This window comes from Mercenaria mercenaria, chromosome 10 (assembly GCF_021730395.1).
Source record: "Mercenaria mercenaria strain notata chromosome 10, MADL_Memer_1, whole genome shotgun sequence".
Taxonomy (NCBI): Eukaryota; Metazoa; Mollusca; class Bivalvia; order Venerida; family Veneridae; genus Mercenaria; species Mercenaria mercenaria.
In genome coordinates, this window is record NC_069370.1 from 44,797,337 (window position 1) to 44,819,172 (window position 21,836).

The window sequence follows — 21,836 nt, forward strand, 5'->3', positions numbered from 1 at the left end:
GGATTTGAAAAAAAAAAACTGTTATTTCTGATGAGGCTACTTCCCATATTTTGTATATAGGCTTAAGTGCTGTATACGAAAAGGTGACAATGTTCGTGAGAGACTGTTTCCAGCAGTTTTCGCTTGATATTTGATGTTCCATGAAGACAGCGTATCTAGTCGTACATCTAAGCAGACACTGGACCAAGTTCAATCTCGAAAGAAGGAATGTAAACTTCTTAATTACACAGCCGCTATGGTATATGAGGAATTGCAGATATGGAGCGCTCTATCAATACCCTAAAGTCGTTTAGAAATGATCTTTTAAACGAATAGATAGATATAACTGGACAAGTAAACTATGAATAAACAGTGCCTTCTTGTCACACCTCTCGTACGTGAATATCCTTTGAAAGCATAAAATAAAATTGTTCTGTTATATAAAGTTTATATTTGGTGTAGAGATTAATATTTGTTGAAATATAATATAATCTGTACGTAATGATTAGGCTGAAATCTGAAAACGAGTAATGTATTATGTTAGGTGTTGAGTTGATATTTGATGAAATACAGCATAAATGAACATAGCGGTTAGGTTGATATATTTTACGAGTAATGTATATGAAATCTTTTTGGCTGATGCTGAAATCTTTTACGGTTGATGTTTATGTTGAATGTATTGAGATTATTTTTTAGGAAATACTCACTGCACTTAGTGAGCGATAATTCTACAATGATGAATGTATGCCGCGTGACTTATTGATCAGTTAGAATGATGATATAGAAATTTGATAGATTGTTGAAAAATGTTGCATAATGCTACATCATGCAGTTCTGATACTATTTGCCTTTCGACCGATGCTGCTTACCAATGCATATATTGGTATTTATTTGAATTAAGCTTAACTTGGACAGTATTTATAAAGTCATCATAAGAAGTTGTGTACACTGGGAAAATCTTACCTTATCTCATTTGAATTGGTACTTAATGAACCCAAAGTAAGACAGAAATGTAATGCATGGTCACGAGTTTTAAAAATGGCATGAAAGAAAGGCAATTCATTGTGAAATATGTAAGAAAAATTGGCGGTAAAAATTAAATTTGTGATTTAGTTCTTAGTTTGTTTATAAATACGAGTATGTGCGATTGTGATACATGTTTTTTGAGATTGTCCTGTTATTTTGTAAATGTCATTAAGTTTGCAAACATTCTGTAAGCAGATGTATATTTCACTGTTGTTATCTTGTCAACTTCCGTTTCCAGACAAGGTTTACAACGTAGTGGAAAGTTTGTGTGTTGATCTGAAGTAAGTTTTCATGTTTAGCTCTTCTGTATTAGTATTCAGATATTAAATCATATGTTTCAATTGTAGCAATACGTTCGTCAATATAATCATTTTTAGTATAGTTAGTATACAGATACTATGTACTGGAAGTAGTAGATACTATTATATTATTAGTGCTCTCATTCAGGTACACAAGTACAGAGTATATCACAACCGATTATTGTCATTTCCAAATTCAGTGTCTCTTTCGGATCAGTCCGTGGCGATTTATTAAACTTCACACTACACTTGAATCCTACAGTCAATTGTCTAACGTTATACTTGACGTCATACTTGATATGACCAATGTCTATATTGCTACAATCAGTTGTATTAATAGCTATAAATTTTACATCACATTTGATATGATTACTGTCGATATTGTTAACTCTCGTTTGCTGTCACCATATACTTATATATGCTGTATTTTGCCGCATGAGTCTATGACCTTCTGGTTTATATGAAAAAAATCTTGAAAAATCTTGAATCTTGAAATCTTGTAAAGTGTATTAACTTTTGACTGGGCAGTCAACTGGAAAACAAACGGATGATAACCACGCCTCATTTATACTTCATTTGAAAAACATACCACCTTGTATCGCTTGTCGGATTTACTTAAGTATTTTTAGGGATGGGAGGAGGTCTATTTAAACCAAGTGCCGCCCCCACCCCCACCCCCGGGCGGGCCATTTTTATCCACATGGGGAAAATTTGAACGATATTGGTAAAGAACTACTATATACAATGCTACATACCAAATATCAAAGCCCTAGGGCATGTGGTTTTGTACTAGAAGATTTCCAAACTTTTCCCTATAAATGTGTATATAACCCATGTGGCCCCCAGGGCGGCGCCATATTTGACCCTAGGGGGATAATTTGAACAAACTACAAACAGGACTACAGTACGATGCTACATACCATATATCAAAGCTCTGGGTCATGTGGTTTTGTACAAAAAGATTTTCAAAGTTTTCCCTATAGGTCTTTATAACAATGAGACCCCAGTGCGGGGTCATACTTGACCCTAGGGGAATTATTTGAACAGTCTTGTAGGGATTATGCTACATACTAAATAACAAAGCCCTAGGCCCTGTGGTTTTGGACAAGATGAATTTCAAAGGCTTTCCCTGTATGAGTCTATATAAACCATGTGACCCCTAGGGCGGGGCCATATTTGATCCTAGGGGGATAATATGAACAATCTTCGTAGAGGGCCACTAGATGATGCTACATACTACATGCCAAAGCCCTAGGTCATGTGGTTTTGGACAAGAAGATTTTCCATTTATTTCCCTTTAATAGGCTTTAGAACAATGTGACCTCTAGGCCGGAGCAATAATTGACAGCGAGATAAGTTGAAAAATCTTGGTGGAGGACAACTAGTTGATGCTTCATACCAGATATCAAAGCCCTATGACCTCTGGTTTTGGACAAGAATATTTTTTTTTAATATTCTTTCGGTTGCCATGGCAACCAGAGTTCTGTATGGAATTCAATTCTTTGAACAGATTTTAAAGAAGATCATCCAAAAATCATTCCTGTGAAGTTTCATCAAAGTTAGCCTGGTTGTTAGGAGATTTTGTTTAAAGAACAAGGACGCCAGACAAACACTGATCACAATAGCATACCCTTGACCACTTCGTGCTCAGGTGAGCTAAAAAGGCAAGAGAAATAAAAAAAAGAAAGATAATGAAAGATATGAGTTGCAACACTAATTAGAAATATTCATTATAGCAATTACAATCATCGCCAACAAATAGAAACTATAGTCAAATTTCAAGCAAGAAGTATGTTTCTATTAATATATGAAATATATTGAAATGATGATTGGGTAAAGGGAAAAGAAAGGGGAAGGGAAGTACAAGGAGTAAAATCCAGCAGCCAGTGTGTGTGTGGATATGTTCTTCCATAAAACACATAAACAAGAAAAACTAACAAGAGGGTCATGATGACCCTGGATCGCTAATCCTGAGTAATGTCAGCTACATTGACAAGTGTAAGAGATCAGGTAAGAAAGTCAAATGTAAGCAAGCATTGAAATATTTTCCAAATTGTGTGAACATGTTTCAAATGTCAAACTTATGCTAAAATATTAAGAAAGGAGGTCAGTAGGTCACTTTTATGTTCACTGAAAGTCAGCTTAAAGATCGGTGTGCATAACTGTACATGTCTTCCAAATTTCAAGACCGTATCTTAAACAAGACAAACATTCTGATTAAATATCATAAAGATCCAGTGAAAAATGCAGCCCCTGTTGCATACACAAGGTTATTCTTTGATTTGACCAAGTGACCTAGTTTTTGACCCAACATGACCCATATTTGAACTTGACCTAAATTTTATCAAAGCAAAACATTTTAATCAAATTTCATGAACATCCTGCTAAAATGTAGCCCCTATTGCATTCACAAAGGTTTTCTTTGATATGACCGGGTGACCTAGTTTTTGACCCAGATGACCCATATTCCAACCCGATCTAGATTTCATACAGGCAAACATTGTGATCAAATTTCATGAAGATCCAGTGTAAAAGGCAGTCTCTATTGCATACACAAGAATTTTTTTGATTTGACCTAGTGACCTAGTTTTTGATTCCAGATTGCCCATATTCAAAATTGAACTAGATTTTATAAAGGCAACCATTCTGACTAAATTTCATGAATATCCAGTGTAAAATGCAGCCCCTATTGCGTACACAAGGTTTTCCTTTGATTTGACCGTATGACCTAGTTCTTGACTCCAGATCACCCATTTTGACCTTGACCTAGATTTCATCCAGACAAACATTCTGGTCAAATTTCATGAAGATCCAGTGCAAAATGCAGACCTTATTGCATACACAAGGTTTTTCTTTGATTTGACCTAGTGACCTAGTTTTGACTCCAGATTCCAATTCAAACTTGTCCTAGGTTTTATCAAGGCAATCATTCTGACCAAATTTCAAAGATCAATTGAAAAATTCAGCCTCTATCGCATACACAAGCTAAATGTTGACAGACGACGACGACAGACAGACAGACGACGGACGACAGACATCGGACGATCACAATAACTCACAATGTGGACATAGCAAATGAATGCAGTGAATACAGTGAATTACCACCTTGGAACGGTAAGTGGAAAAACACCATCATGCCGAAAAGTGTAAACCAGTTAATGACGCATTGATAACCTCTCTATAATTCCCTATCATGCTCCAGTCCAATCAAATTTACGTTTATTAATTTCATATTTTTCTCCTATATGTTCATTTTGTTAAATCAGTCATTATTATGTTATCCAAAATTTTGGAGGAAACAAATTGATTTTGGTCCAGTTGTCTCTCTGTCTATTCTCTCTTCCATTCCGTCTGTCTGCGAGTCAGAAAGTGTGTCCATTCCGTATCTTCATACTCACAGAAAGGAATCAGGAATAACTTGACGCAAATGTTCCATAATGAACTGTGGTTCAGTCAAGGTCGTACCGTGAGTTCAAATGTCAAGCATGCGGTATTTCTTGTCTGCTTTGTTCAAATAACATGGTATAATTTTTGCTAGATTAAGATGACGTTCAGAGCACAACTTTCATTGTTAATTTCAAAACGGAATGAAAATTGTATTCGCACTTTGTTCTTATAGTATATTTCCTGATTCAAATAATGTTACTTGACTTAAACGATATGCTACAAGATATTAAATGAAATAAAATTGTAGATTAGATTTTCCATAGACATTCGTTGTAATATTACTGAGTGTACGGCCTTCCATAAATCGAAATGAACAGTGATACTTTATTTGAGTATTTTTCGCGTGAATGAAATGACCACTTGTTTAAATTGCCGGCCTAACGGGAGAAACCCGTTACATGAAACTGTTTTTAATACACATCAAATGTAGCATATATTGTCAAAATGTATAATAAAATACCATACAGCAGTAAAGGTGTTCAAATTTGAAAAGAAAAACATTAATTCGGTTTGTTTCTGAAAATTAGATCCATCGGAAGCACCGAGAACAATTTAATGCAAATTGCAGACTCGCTTTGATTGAGTTTGTCCATGACCAGTAATGGAAAAATGCAACACTGCCCACGCCCTCTAGTACCGGCTTACATTACTGACTATTTAGAACGGACAAAAGATTACCTTATTCACAGTAAGATCCGTGTACTTTTTTATTTGTAAACCTCAGACAATTATGTCTTGTGAGTCTTTATAACATGAAAAGACGTCTGACGTCAATTTCGTTTATAAATGCGCGTTGTTTCCTGTGCTGAGCTTAAAACTTATTGCAAAATGCGTATTTTAACGTAAAATAGCAAACAATAAAAGGACAATTTGATGTTTCTTTCGTGAATATGGGATATGGCACACCTGGAATTTTCAAATAAAAGTATGTCCTATCTCTCTGTGAGAAATAGGCATTTCTTAATCCCGTAAGACATTCAAGTATCCCTCTATATACTTGTGCTTTGACCAGATATTCATTTAGGTGATACATGTGCTTTAAAGAAATACACAATAACAAATCTATTTCGTGTCATGACATTCGAACTATTGATTTCTAGAATAGTATAAGGCACTATGACTCTGTTACATCTAAATTATCGATGTAAATAAATGTGAAAATTGTACGACATTTTTTAATCATCTACAGTAATATTTTTGAATAAGATCAAAATGTACGGAAAACAACTTTTACGATAAAACAAGGAAATAAAAACCTCTTTTGTAAAACAATTTATTTTCAATAATCTACATACTGAAATAATATTGTTATCATATATGAGTAAACACATCTGCACCTAGTTTTACAGTGACTCGTTAATTCTCTATTGTTTATTTCTGAAAACAAGGACATTTTATATCTTGATAAAAGAAACTTACAATTACTTAATTCAGAATATGATGTGTCAAAAAAAATCCGAAAATCCTTGGACAGTCTATATTTATACAAACACACACTGGCAGAAAATGTGAGATTTAAACATTTATTCGGAATTTAAGTTATACTTTAAGTAAAGTACGTGTTCCTTGTAATTCAAAAATTAATGTTTATATGTCAATTAGCCTATATGGTCATTTTGAACTCTCAGCCGTGTGGAGCTTGATTAATTTTGAGATGAATTGGCTGTTGACAAAGTCATTAAAGGTCTAACAATAATTAAGGAAACAGCGCGGGGGCTGTCCGGTCTAGTCGCTGAACGGCTGAAATGCTATCGAACACTAATTTTTCACTTTGGGCGGCCACATAGATTTAAATTTATAAATAAAACAAATATTTACTCACTACTTATAGAGCATCTTTTAAAACTATACATGCAATATTTCGCATATGAACATCGAGCCTATAGAGTTATGTACATTTTACGACAACTAATTCATTTATGCAACGGAAGCGGTCAGTCGCCGTTAAAGGTTTCGAAGATTAGTTCAATTTAATGTTCATGAAAGACATAAATTATTGCATTCCATAGATTCCATGTTCCTTGAAAACGATGTTCTAACTCTTAATTATTCAAGAAAGTTATTCTAATGCAGAAATGTTTGAAATATGAGTATGCGGTATTTCGTAGTCAGTTCGTCGTAATTTGAAACTGTGCATTGCAATACTTATTATATATCTAGTACTATCATATTTTTGTCTATCCCTTTAGCTTTTTTTTTTAACTTGTTAGCAGATGGCGATAATACCGACGTAGATAGCTGCCAAGACAAAGGAGAAACTGATGAAAGTAATGACCTATGATGTCTTTATTGCGTAAGAGATTCTAAATAAGAATAATAACCGTGTGGTGAAGTGAGATCGAAAGTATTTGATTAGTTCCTAGAGAAATGCCAGTCAACAGTAGGGTATGACCCTTATACTTTTGTTCGCATAGTTAAGCCCTTCTTTCGATCTTTCATTTTTCTGCAGCATACAGATGACTGTCGAATAAGTGTAATTAAGATATCAGTACAACAAAATAAGTTGACAAAATATTTGAAGTTTAAGGTCAATCAATTTAGAAAATATAATATTGTGTTAACAAAGATCTGAATAACTATAGCCATCATAAGTTTCTCTATACAATATTTGTTAAAAAATACCATGCACAATGCAGAGCACCGTAGCCGAGCGCTTACGGGCACCGACTTAGAATTACTTGCCCCACACCCCTGTTGGTTCTAAATTTTTCTTGGGGTGTAGAGTTCATTCATTTGAGGAATCATTACTTTGGCGTAAGAATAAATTAAATAAACATAGTTTGCCTAAGAAAAAAATAAGAATATAAGCTCTACTGTATTAAAGTTGTCAAAGATTTTCATTGACAAGTATATATTTTGCCAAAATTAATTAGAAATGCAATTTTAAAAAATTAGTATTACCTCACTTTGTCTGTCTTGGTTGCGCAACCAAGATATATTGAAAATAGATGAATTCCGACGCTTCATGCTGTTTTAAAACATGCTTTTGGTTTCAGGTAGTTAAAATATCCAAATATTTATCAAATGCAAATGTAAAACTAGAAATTATATTGAAATCAAAAGAAATAGTCTAAGACCAATTTTTAAATACCTTTTACATTAATTGAAGGTAATTACAAAATTTCATAAAATGTAATAAAATATACATTCCAAATAGGGATCTAACTCTATGTAATGGGTCTTTTTGTTCCTTAAATAAATCTCTCACAGAATATATGAAAACTGAAAAATGTAATAAAATGTTGCTTAAATGTGATTGACCACCTTTAACTATGACAACAACTACCCGATCGTAAAATAGTGGCCCCGTACCTGGACTTATTGTTGTGTTATTTCTTGATCTTTAGGGTCATGGAGTCCATTCAATGTCGTTGTATAGAGTTTTGCTTATATTAAGCCGGTGCAAGGGTTGCACATTTCATTACGGTAATCTTTCATGAGCAGCTAATCCGCGATTATTTTGCCTTGTTGCGTTCTTTGCTCCCAAAGGATCTTCTTGTAAATTTATCTAATATACAAGTTTAACAAGAGCATATTGATTTCCAATCATAACAGCAGAAAAGGGAAGCACAGTGTTTCTCCTAACCCCCATCCCTCACCTATCTAAAAGTGACGTATTCAACTTTTTGTCTTAAAACAAGAATACTGCTAGTTATCAAGTACGTGAATGCTTAACATATAACATTGTTCTAACTGAATGATTTAATTCGAATCTACAATACAAGTAACAAAAGGTAATGCCATCACTAAGATTTAGGTAAAATGATACATATCCATTTATGATTCTGTCTCAATGTGCAAAAACAAAGTTTAAAGCGTTCCGTTGTTCAGTATACATTTTAAAATACCAATGCACGTAATAAGCGAAAGAATGGCATTTTTTTGGAAAGACGTCCGAAAAGGGTAGCATTATTTTTATCTCTTTAGGGAGCCCCGATTTAATGCGCATGAGCAGACAGCATATATTACTCTCAGCTGAACGCCATTAAATAAGGCTATTCTCTATCTGCCTACAAACAAGCAATATTATAGATGAAACTGGTCATGTTAACAGTGATTTGATATCTGTGTACCATTTAATCTCTTTTGCATCATTTTTTTATTTTTTTATCTTAGCTTGATATTCACTTTTTCCCCATCGAAATCTAGATTGTTTTACTGTTGTAACGTTTGGTGATTCGAAAACAACTGAACGTTTTCAATACGTTTATTAAGTGACGGAAAGATACAAAAGTAGCCGAAAGCAATATAGAATAAAAGTAGCGGAAAGTGAAATGTGTTACAACCGTATTACTGTATGTAAGCGTAAATGAACAATTATCGCATAAAACGTAAGGCTGTGAGAACAGTCATATCAATTGACGACACTATTAGTCGTACATTTCTGAACTTATCTGAAGTTATGTAACGATGCCAAGATATGATTTTGATTACAAAGGTGTAGGGATTTTGCTTAGGTCACGTTTTCAGCAGACGAAATTTGCTGAGGATACGCCTTTCAAGAATCACCTATGAAATGAAAAGAAATGCTTTCTAACTTAGTGGCAAATTAAGTAGACACGAACAATGATGGCAATTCATGAAAGTAAAGTGAAACTGTACACCTTACATTGAAATCGTTTTAAAATTCAATTATCCAATTTAGCGACAAGATGTTCGTAACATTGGGAATGCTCTTTGTTGAGTTTCCATTATGGATAGTCAAGTTACAGAACATATTTTAAGCAGTTTCTGTATGTGTAAATACTTTTTACATCGATCAGTTGAAGTTGAACCGTAATAAAGGAATGTTTTCTTTTACTTTATTAGATTTTTTTCTAGTGCAATGCTAATTGTCTTCCGAACTATTTTACCAGATAAGTAAATTGATGTTCTATTAAAAAATAAATTTCTTTTAATTTTTTGTGGGTGTTTGCCCTGCCTAATGTTACGCCTCACTGTTTACCTGCGCATATATTCTAGCCATTTAAACATGTTTGGAAAGAAATTAATCCCATTGGCTTTCCTATGCGTATTTATTGTATTCACAAGTATTCTTTACCTGAAATTCATAGATCACTATAAACAATCCTCTCCCACTCTGTCCCAGGATTCATACTCTTTGAACTATGATATTTCAATACGTCTCTGCAGTCAAATTACATATATACTAGCGGAAAAAAGAAACTGTGCATGTGTAAAATGTTCAGGTATCGCTCAATTTTATAAATTAAAGCTTGAAACTTTACACAGGTAAGCTGTGTATCCCTCTCGGTCATTTGCTTATGCAATAACAATGTCAACTGAGCTGGTGTTAGATACAGGTCAGATAAGACCCTGTTGAAATGTTTGTTTGCGATTTCTTATATACCTCCTAAGTTATAGCATATTATACCCATGCACAGTTTCATTTTTTCCGCTAGTATATATAGAAATATCTTTGAGCTTCACAAGCTGCCGGATCCTTTAGTTTGCACGTGTTACTGACACATTTAATGCTGCAACAACCTTTCAAGCAGCGACAAAAATCTGTTGTACACAGGACTTACGGTGAACTATACATAATAGAAATAAACTGTTCAATTCAGAAAATACACTGTCTTGGCGCTATAATGTATGTTCGCCGAATTAGTGATGTGATTTCAACTTTGTGGAAATGATCTCAGGTACAATTAAGTCAACTTATTAGTAATATTGGTTATCATTTTGTGGTATTGAACTTTATTTCATTAAAATTAACTTCTAGACATTGTCCGAAGCATAGGTCCGAAAGTTTTAATTTGACATATTAGTTTGTTATATACATCGGTCGTGTTGTATGGGTTAAATGTTCACTTCCCTATTTTGGCCTTCTTGTAGCAACAACCTCGCGCTCGTTTGGTCAGTCGTATTATTGATGTTATTTGGCACGCGTGCTATAATCGTTTGAGATTGCTTGACCATGTGGTCGGCTGTTCATCATGTCTACGGATTGGTTGTGCCTATATATAAACAAGTTTGTTTTCAACTTATCGGTCATACGAAAATTAGTGATCAATGGAAAAATGCATTGTTTATATACATGACTTTGTGTAGGTCCGTACATACCTGCATTATTTGTTAATCACTTTGCAATAAACCTCTAACACATAGTTTTGTTGAAACATGCATAATATCCTCCTGTTTAATCCAAAGTTTGTTGGTTAGCGCAGTCAGTTTTTGCATGGGTGGGATGGTTATAAATCTGTTGTAACCGTTTCATAATCTGTTACATCCTCTTTCACAACATCTGTGTCCTTGCTTTTGTTGTAATGCATATACATTATATATATTGTGCATATATAATAAGACAAAATATTCGTATATAAATCAACTAAAATTCGATGGACGTTCTTAGCTTGTTTCAAGTTTTGTTTTGAACTCTTGTCGTTTAACACAAATTCATACTAAATTCAATCTTACTAATAGATACCATCTCATTTTCAAGCATCTCTGAGAGCACCTTCGCCTCGTTTTCTCTTTAGTAATTTAAAGGATAACCAGTATATTCCATTTACTTAGGTCTAAGTTATTCCGGGCTTATTACCAAAGTTTTCGTTAAATTCTCTTGCTTTCATGCATTTTCATTATGCGATGTCTTTTTTTCATACATTTCACATTTTCATTATGTTTACAATATACCATGTTATATATTTTCAATATGAAATAATAGTCATTCAAACCTTTATATTTAAGTCACGACCTTTATCACACATAAGCAACATAACCTTGTAAATTATTATGTATCAATAAGAGACGAAAGCCGATCTCACTGGCTCTCATTCCTAAAAGTGAATTTAGACATCGGATATCAATGGATAATCGGTAGCTCTGCCGACAGCTATCTGCACCTACAACTGGTGAAAAATCTTTATCTTGCATACCATATTCAACAAATAATAGTAAGATTAGAATTGAACAAATGGCTTTCTTATAGCACATTTTTCTTACAGTAGCGTATTTACAAAGCGCGGGAACTTTGCGACCGTAAACAGGAAGTACGTCATGACGTTACATAGAACAAAGCAACGTAATAGTTCCTGATTTTTTATCATCTGCAGTGAAACGTTCAGTTCTTTTCGTTAATAACGTGTTTTTAATAGATGAATATATTACATGGAAAAGTGTAATTCATTTTTTATCCGGTTTTACGTAAAAATGATTACTACTGTAGCATCTTCTACATAGATTAGGATCGTCATACATCATTTATAGAACGAGAATCATCTTACAGCCCGCTGTAAAGTTTTCAATCATTGGTGAAATCACCGAAAATCCAAGTCCGGTAAATTACAGGACAAGCATGACCTTCCCACACCCCATGCTTAGGTGCCCTCTCAATAGCTCATGGTGGAGTACCCGATTTGAGCGCTGCAGGTTGGGGTTCGATTCTGGGCAACGTCATAACCAATCTGACTAAAGTACATATCCTATTACGCTACGCTTAGGATCTGAACACGAGCTATTGATAGCCTCGTTCTGACGACCCTTCATCTAGCCAATCAAAAGCTAACTTACAACATTCTGCAAGCTTAAAAAAGCCTTGGTTTTTGATATCTACAATTCTTAAGTCGTAAGAGGTCAGATAGCCGGTTAGCTCAGTCGGTAGGACACTTGCTCTGTTAGCGAGGGGTCCCGGGTTCGAACCTTGGACTGACTGCAAATTTTTCTTACTCTGACATTCGAAGAAGTCGTCTGACTGGTTCAAATAAAAATAGATTTGCGAAAATATAAATAGCAATATTGGAAATCCAAAATATACTGAAGACGAAAGTGAATGGGCCGTTCTCAGATCTTCGTTTAGAAGATCATGTACTTTAGTCAGATTGCGTCATAACCAAAGACGTGACATAAGTGCTGATAGCTCACTTGAGTGGCACTCCGTATTTAAAGGGTAGTATCAGGAGGTAATATAAGCCCGGATAAGAATCTGCTACTGGATACCATGATGGTCGCACACGAGCTTTTTGTGTTGAATGTTGTTCATATGCGACGTGAAAGTAAATCGGATCTTCATCTTCCACCCTGATGAGATCTAAATGTATCCATAGTGCTTCTTTAAATCATGTCGGCTGACAGTAGAATAACAACGTTTATCAGTAAAGTTACATTATTTAGGAATCAACATTCTTGCATTGCTTGGTTGTCCTTCAAGAACATTGTAAAACTTTCAAAGTCACTGTGGTTATTTCTTCAAAGTGTTGTAAATATTGCTCAATAAAAAGGCTCATTCGATTTTTGTATTGTTGTTTTCTTTTTATTATAACTACGTGATAGGTTTTAACGTTTGTAATGAAACAAAGCACAAACAACCTGACATTTAGGTATCGTACACACAGGGATATGGCTTGATTCAGATAAAATGTTTGCTTATAAATTCTTTATTACTTGACAGATCTTAATTATATAATACGCATCGAAGACAGGAAGACGGGTGCTTTCCTTAAAACAAAAAGTGTTAATGTATGTGTGGCAGTCGCTTTGGGCCGAGGAAAGTGCTTGTTTTCATTTCCTTGACGCATCTATTTTATAACAATTCGTCAATTGATAAAATGTATATATTCAAAAATGTTACCTGAATTATTTTTCCCGTATGTTCGATGCCGAAAAGTCACGTTGGCTGGCTGGTGATGTAGCCGTTTGAATATGAATGTTTTAATAATTACTCGATTGAGATAAACACTGTCTTTGGTGAAATAGTTCCAAATGTTAGCAAGAAACTCATCAGCTTATAGTACTGTACAGAAGTGTTTGAACAAACTGCAGATCACTGGGATACATTTTGTAAATGAAAAGAAATGAAAGGAAATGGAAAGAAATGAAAACATATGCAACAAAGCAAACCCATTTGAGCTTCATTTCTACCCATCGTTTTTATTCAAGTCTTTAAATAGATGGTAATTGCCTTTACACATACTTACAATGACACTTGGTCCATGTTTTCAATTCATACTGTTCACAATTCACCGCTTAAATAACGTTGGAACCTCATGCACTGATTAAGCTATAGCAATGCGCAAATGTATCTGTTACGTAAGTAATCAGTATTGCACTGAGTGATTCATAACTGTTGTCATTCCTTTTCATTTCATATTTATATGGTTTACCTTTTCTGGTCCTTTAAGATCATAGATTACACTGAATTATACTGTAATAGAATTCCGCTTAGACTAGTGCTGGGGGTTGGTGGGGTCGGGGTGGGGAGGGTGTGAGGGATGTTGCACATTTCATTACCTCTCATTAACAGACTTAATTAAAAACCGAGCCTACTATTATTTTGCTTGGTTGCATTTTATGCCTCCAAAGGATCTTCAGACAGATTTTAGTACAGGAAATGAAAATTGATTTTGTTCGATTATGTTCTGGTATATTAACCACATATCATTTTTACTATCTCAGCCTTTATAAAGTAATATTGTCAAGCCACATACAGTCCCAGTTAGGGGAAGTAACGTCATATCGGAGTGTATAACACTAAATGAACAGAAATGTTTGCAACATAAACCAACTTCCATCTGAACTATATTTCATAAATCAAAAGGAAACTTCTTGACTTTGAATTCATAAACAAGGTCTGCCATAATTAGTCAACACGTTAAATTGTTCATTTTAATACACAAGGAAATTATTTCTATACAAATGAACTGACTCAAAGAAAATTTATGTTTCCTGATGCATTGTAGAGAAAACAGCATGAGATAGTTAAGCTCACAATAGAAAACATTTATAATTAACAATCCGTAAAGTTTACAATGATCTGTAAACAAAAATAAATTATCTGGCATCCGGAAAAACGTCTCATTATCGTAATAGTAGCTAATATTAAAACGTTTATGGAGATATACGAATCTTATGTTATTCGATGCGTTGATTTAATGCGTTGTAAGTTTGAACTTAAGGATAACATGGTGTAATAGCCATATTACATATCTTGTAACTGGATGGTAATATTTAAATGAAATTGGTCACTTTAAAGACATTCAAAATTAAAAACGTTTCACAGAGAGATTTTTCATTTTTACATTTTTCGGGGTAGATAATTGGTATCGAAGTTAACATTAATGTCTATGGGAAATATATAATTTCTTTGATTATGATAATCTGAACTTGAGTTTCGAGAAAATTTTGCGGTAGAAAGCTGCATTAAATGATTCTAATACAAATATCAAAAAAGAAATCTAAAATGCCACGTAGGGAAAAGGAGAATTTTTTTCTAGTTTTCAGGGGAGATAACTCATGAAAAACCAAAATTATCAGGGGATGTAATCTAAAGGAAATTTTTTAGAGCTTCTGTCACTATATAACTTGTAAATATGCACCTTATTTCTATTGTTTGACATTTTCAAAGCTTACAGTATCAAGTTGTATGTATACACTTTTGGTGAAATTGAGGCCTATTACGGGTAGTCTACCTTAAGCTATACATGTATTTTAAATATTTTCTACTGCTTTGCTATCGCCATAATACAATTTGCTGCATATATCTGTAGGTGGCATGCATATTAGTGAACTGTACAGAACTTACAGAATCAGTTCGAGGATTTTTATCAAACAGACGAGATTAAATGTTATAATTTACCTTTGACTAATTTATAGCAGCGTCATATAACATCAAAAGTATTTCACTGAAGGCAAAACAAACCAAGACTGAGAAGAAAATGTTGGCGTTTGTTTTTGTTGTTTCTTGGCTGACTACTGTCACAACATTAGGTAATTATGTTTTAATCATACAGATTTCAGTTATTCCTTTCCTTTTAATACACTGTTGCTATGACCAGGCATTGTCACGACTTACAGAATGAACAACACTTAATCAAAGAGGTATTACTAAAATGATGATGAAGGTCACAATATCGATCCGCTTTCTACGCTTTTAAAATATGATATGCTGGTCAACATATAGAACCAAAATAGCACCAAAAATGGAGTGATTTTAAATTTTCCGGCGAATTGACACAAAAAATGTCATGCATCGCCGAGTACAAGTTGTATTGAAAACGTAAAATGTAAAGTATCTCGAAAACGTATATACATATAACTGGTTTCAAATGTCAGTGACAAACAATAATATTGCAAAATATATGACTAAAATACATATGATGTTCAGATTTTGTGATAAATGCCTATCTGCTTTAAAAAAGGATATATATTGCCGATTTAAACGTTTTAAACAACTCGTTCAAAGATTGAACGTCATAGTATGTACTGCTCTGTGTAACCTGCTAAACTAAGAGCAAACATATTTATTAATTGAAACAAATATCACTATATTTCCCTACTATAAACATCATATATCGTTTTGGCATGAGAATGAATTATTAAGTGAGTTCCTTTATGCCTAGCGTAAACAAACATTTAAAATTATTACAGTTAGTAACAGCACGTACTGAGTGTGGACCTATTTCTATTTCGTTTACGATAAGTCTATGTACTGAGCGGCAAAAAATAATAATACTTTCACATGACCTATCTACTCAATATGGCATTGTGCTGTAAAGTTAAATATCCTACTTTTCAGTGTGTGGTTTGAAGTTCACTTTGTCAGAGACGCGAGTTATATTGGGTACTACAGGAAAACTGTTCATGATATGTAATGTTACTGAAAAGGATGTTTCAATAGTGTACGACATCCAAATTCGGAGAGAAACAAGTACCGAGTGGGAGATATTGGCATTAATAGAAGCAGGTGTTACTGAAGACCCAGTTTTAAATACACACGTTGTTGAAGACAATGATTTTGTTGTTGGTGGTATTCTAGATAAAGAAAACCCACTTAACACTCATTTAACTGTACAAATGAATATAGAGAAGTTGACTTACGATGATGCCAGAGTATATATATGTGAGATGACTTATAAAAGCAAATTTTCTGGAAGCACTGTCTCAATTAAAAGAAATGCCACGCTTTTAATTGTAGGTAAGTATACTATTCTTTTATGATCGATGCTGATAGCATTTAGTTTTATTATCATAGCAAAGCGTTTAGTACAACTTAGATCATATACGCAACGAAAATGTTTTCATTTTCAAAATTGAAAAAAATATTCCGTCTGTAACCCTGATGTATACCCGTATCGTTTGTCACAATATGAAGTTTATAAATTTTCTTAATAATAAATGCTAATGATTCTTAAAAAAATGTACTTTTATCAGAACTTTCTTTTTATAAAACATTTATGCATTTGTTACCGATTGAACTTATTATTCAAGTTTGTACTAACAGTATGTAAACTTTCAAGGTTTCTTTCTTAATGTGGGCCTAAAAAAGTCAGTCTTGGCCGTATCTGCTTGAATTAATCTTGGTATCACCCGCAGATTAGAATCAAATCCGGACCGCTATCTTTGTAGTCTAACCTGTTGACCATTGTGCCACTGATGCCTATAGGAGGGATCACCGTGACGTCACGCGCTAACATCTGTTTATCTGGTGGTTGGCAAAACAAATGTTTTTACACCGTTTGCCTATGGAATCAGAATTTTTAATTTTCAATAACTTTTTTGCTCATTTATGGATTTTCAAAATTCAAAAAGATTTTAAATACTAACAATTTTCATATTTTTGTATCTAAATCAGTGTAAGTAAAACGTTCATAATTGATCCATTTTATTTCGAAATATCAATTAAAAGTAATCAATAAATTGCTTGTTTTATAACCTTTCCATGGATCAAAAAATTATTGATGTAGTTTGTGTTTTAAGAAAGTTTAGACCGTTAGAAAAACATCACTGTTTACAAAAAACATGGACGATCGGCTTCTGCCCACCCGATCGCTGTCTTATCAGTTCTAAAAATAGAAAATACACCGGATTTGTATACAAACACGATCTCTCCTATATAAAGTAGCAAATAACCATATTCTAATAGGCTGATATACTCTATAGTTGAGCGATTGCTATCATAACAAAGTTATGGCGGCTATTTTCGTACGCTAAAATATGTTCTCCTATCACTTTCAAATGTTTAAAAAAAAAAAAACAGTCAATTTCAAATTTTATTGTTTTGCACGTAGACCTCATCTATGTACATTTAAGGTACATATATCCATTCACAATTTTTCGTAATGCCTAGATTGTCATAGGCTGAGTGAAATAAGGCGCAAATAGGCTTTTCTGTCGTTGACGTCAGTAAGATGTTTGGTAGTGTTCGGAGGACAATTTATGAACTTGCTAGAGGTTTCAGGCCTGCAAATGGTCATCAACGGATTTATCTCCACTGAGGCGAATGACGATTTGCACTAGTTTGTGTTTATAATCACAAACGAAAAAACATACACATCCACTGCAATGAATATATCCAAGGAAATAAACGTTTTCAGACCGGAAATTGTAAATGTAAGCCATGAGAAGATGACTTACGATAATTCCAGAACATACAGCCGTGAGATGGCATATTTATATAAGCAACATTTTTGGGCGCTCTTTTCTATTAATCTAGTAACATAAAGCAAAATTACACGGTTTATCATAAAGTTGCACGAAATATGTCTACATTATCCAAACTAAATCATGTACGAACTATAAAACTGATTCCCTTATACATATTATACCCCAGTGACACATACGGCGTGGATAGCTACGTCTAGCCACGGATAGAAACGTAGTAATCCGTATCGACCCGTACCTGAGCCGTACCTTAAAGTAGTAATCTGTATCAATCCGTACGGCTCAGGTACGGATTGATACGGATTACTACGTTTCTATCCGTGGCAAGACGTAGCTATCCGCGCCGTATGTGTGACTGGGGTATTACAGTAATAGCGTCTTTCTTATGTAACAAGAATCGCGATGCAGCAAGACTAGGAGATATGATAAACATCTCTTCCGTTGCATTCATATAGATATCATTGTTTATTATCTGTGTACGTTTGAAGATATTCCTCTTGTTAATAAAAGTCTCACCTATAAGACCTCACTGCATTCGAAGAATATATATTTTATACTGATAAGCAAAAAAAGACTGATGACTTACGGTTTCATTTTATGGGCACTAACCCTTAACCTGTTTTTTTCTATAATGAACTTGTCCATCTTTCATTTTGGAAAGTTCCCTTAACTGTTAAAAGGGGTATGCAAAGAAATTGACTGAATGGCGAACTGTGCAGGTCATGATTAGACTGCACGGATGTGCAGACTGATCATGATCTGCACTGGTTGCAAAGGCAGAATCAATCATGTCTAGCATGATAAGGGTTAACGCTATTCATTGCAGTATTGTTTTGAACCTTTAGATCTCATCACTAAACATCTATCGGTTTTCACAAAAATTTAACATGCATGCATACCTAGTTTATCATAATGGCAAGTGAAACTGGGATTACAGTGCCATATCTGTAATGTCCTATAATGGTATACTGCTCAATAGCTGTATTTTAGGGTATGTATTCTCGAGCATTAAAGTGCGTGCTTAGGAAGGTAACGATGAAAACTAATGATGATTAAGTTCCCAGAGATTTTCAAAGAAATATTTATAATTGTTTATAGCTTTTTATATTATCGGAAGAGGTTTCGTTATTTACGGCGGTATGTTTAGGACATGCAATTATTTTTTTAGATTAAACTGTCTCATGCGCATGACATCTTATCTCAAGCGCTTGATATCTTATCTCGAGCGCTATGTCGAGCGCGCGACATCTTATTTCGTCCGCTCAACATCTTATCTCGTGCGCACGGCATCTTATCTTGAGCGACCAACATCTTATCTCGTGCACACAACATCTTATCTCGGGCGATCAACACCCTATCTCGTGTGCACAACATCTTATCTCGTGCGCTAGAAATCTTATCTCGAGCGATCGACATCTTATCTCGAGCGATCAACATCTTATCTCGTGCGCACGACATCTTATCTATTTATATTGAGGCCCTATGTATGTATTTAGGTCATCAGTAAAACATACGGACAAGTTGATAATTAGGGTCCCATCTATTCCGACGTTATTTATACTTCCCATAAGTACATGTACAAGTTTATCACATCAGTTGGGAGAGCAGTGCTCTTAATTGGTCATTCTATCTTCAAAATTAAATGAACATAATCAATGATGCTTTCTGCATGTTAGAATAGCAACAATTCGCAGTTCGACTGATAAATTCACGCAGAAAATTTATAAAAAATTGCATGCTTAATACATAATGATAAGATGTCGCGCGCTCGAAATGAGATGTTGATCGCTCAGGAGAAAATGTCGTGTGCACGAGATACGATGTTGATCGCTGGAGATAAGATGATGTGCGCACGAAATGAGATGTTGATCGCTCAGGAGAAAATGTCGTGTGCACGAGATAAGATGTTGATCGCTCGAGGTAAGATGTCGTGCGCACGAGATAAGATGTTGTGCACACGAGATAGGGTGTTGATCGCCCGAGATAAGATGTCGTGCGCATGCGATAAGATGTTGGTCGCTCAAGATAAGATGCCGTGCGCACGAGATAAGATGTCGATTTCAATATCATTGCTAGTTTTGCATTTGCACTTGATAAATATTGAGATATTTCAACTTCTTGAAACAAAAGGCAAGGTTTAAAGCAGTGTATAGCTTCGGAATTAACCTATTTCCAATCTATCTTGGTTGCACAACCAAGATTGGCAAAGGGAGGTAATAATTATTATACAAACTTGCATTTCTACAATATATACTTGTCAATGCAAATCTTTGACAAATTTAATACAATGGTGCTTAATATATTCATATTATTCCTTCGGTAAATTTAAATACGCGTATCATAATTATATAAGAAACTGAGCCAATATCAAACTAAACTTATAAAAAGCAGGCAGAAAACATTCTCGCCTAGGGATTTTGACAAACCTCTGATGGATGAGAATGGCAGAAAAGGACTAAGCAGGGTCCATCAACATTTGAAGTGTTAGATATAAGAAAAGTAAATGTTCAATTGTAAATTTCACAACTTGATATTTTGTACAGTAACATTGAGACGTAATCACTAACTTCCAAACAAAGACATATAGTCCAGTACTGTTGCTTGTTTCCAAATTAAATCGCCTAACCTGCAAACAAACACAAAAGTAGAAAAAATGTATATATCGTCAGTCATGCAGTTACCTTTCCATTACACTTGCTTTTTTGTGTTGATTTTTTTCTCTCAGTTATTGTGTGCTGTACTCGATTCATAACGCGCATTTCAAGACAGCTTGAGAAATAATTTATTCACTAAATTAAAAGCGCACAACAGCTATACAATTGAATCAAACAGTCTATATCCACTATCAAACGACTGAGTTCGTGTTTCACAAAGGTAATTTTTGCGCCGTAAAATTTTTATTTCCGTCTAAATTTTGTACGAACATGTCATAAACGTATGTCCTTAGGAAATACTTCACGTGTTTGAGCCCTTAATCGATAGATGTTTCAAATTTTCTCCATTAAGAACACGAATCACATCGCTTGTGTACAATTATTTGTACATGTATCCATTAACAACTGAATTCTGACGTATTCGCAATGCTTATATATTGTTAGAGGCCGAACAAAACAGAGAACGAAGCTATATATTTTTAGAAGACAAAAACATGATTTACTGTCGGAAAGACAGAGGGTGTCAGTATTAAGATGATTGTCCAGTAATCCATTAAATTCGCCTTACACTCACTGAAATCAATCACTGTAGCAAAACATTTTGCTTTTATATTTCTCTTTTCCTATTACTTTTGTTTTGAAATTTTTATATGGTTGTCTTTTGCGACCCAGTGGCAGACAATTCTGATGATATCAGTGAAGCCTTACTAAACTAAACAACGAGGAGAAAAGAGGAAAGCAGGGCACAACTTCAGCAACATTTTAAATCTTAGATACAAGAAACGCAAATTGTTCAATGTACTATAGCTTTACTCAATTTACCATAGCTTTACTAATACAATTTTACTGAACTGTCTGTAGCTGCTGAATGTACATTCATGTCATGATTCAATATTTAACAATAGCAGAGTAAGAAGTAGATTTATCATTTAAACCTTTTTGCTGTTAGGTTATAACGAAGGGGACAAATATCGCCATTTTGCTGTTTTAACACATATAAATTAGGTCAGCGGTTTTATCGCTTTTATCCCGAATCAAATCATTAGGTATC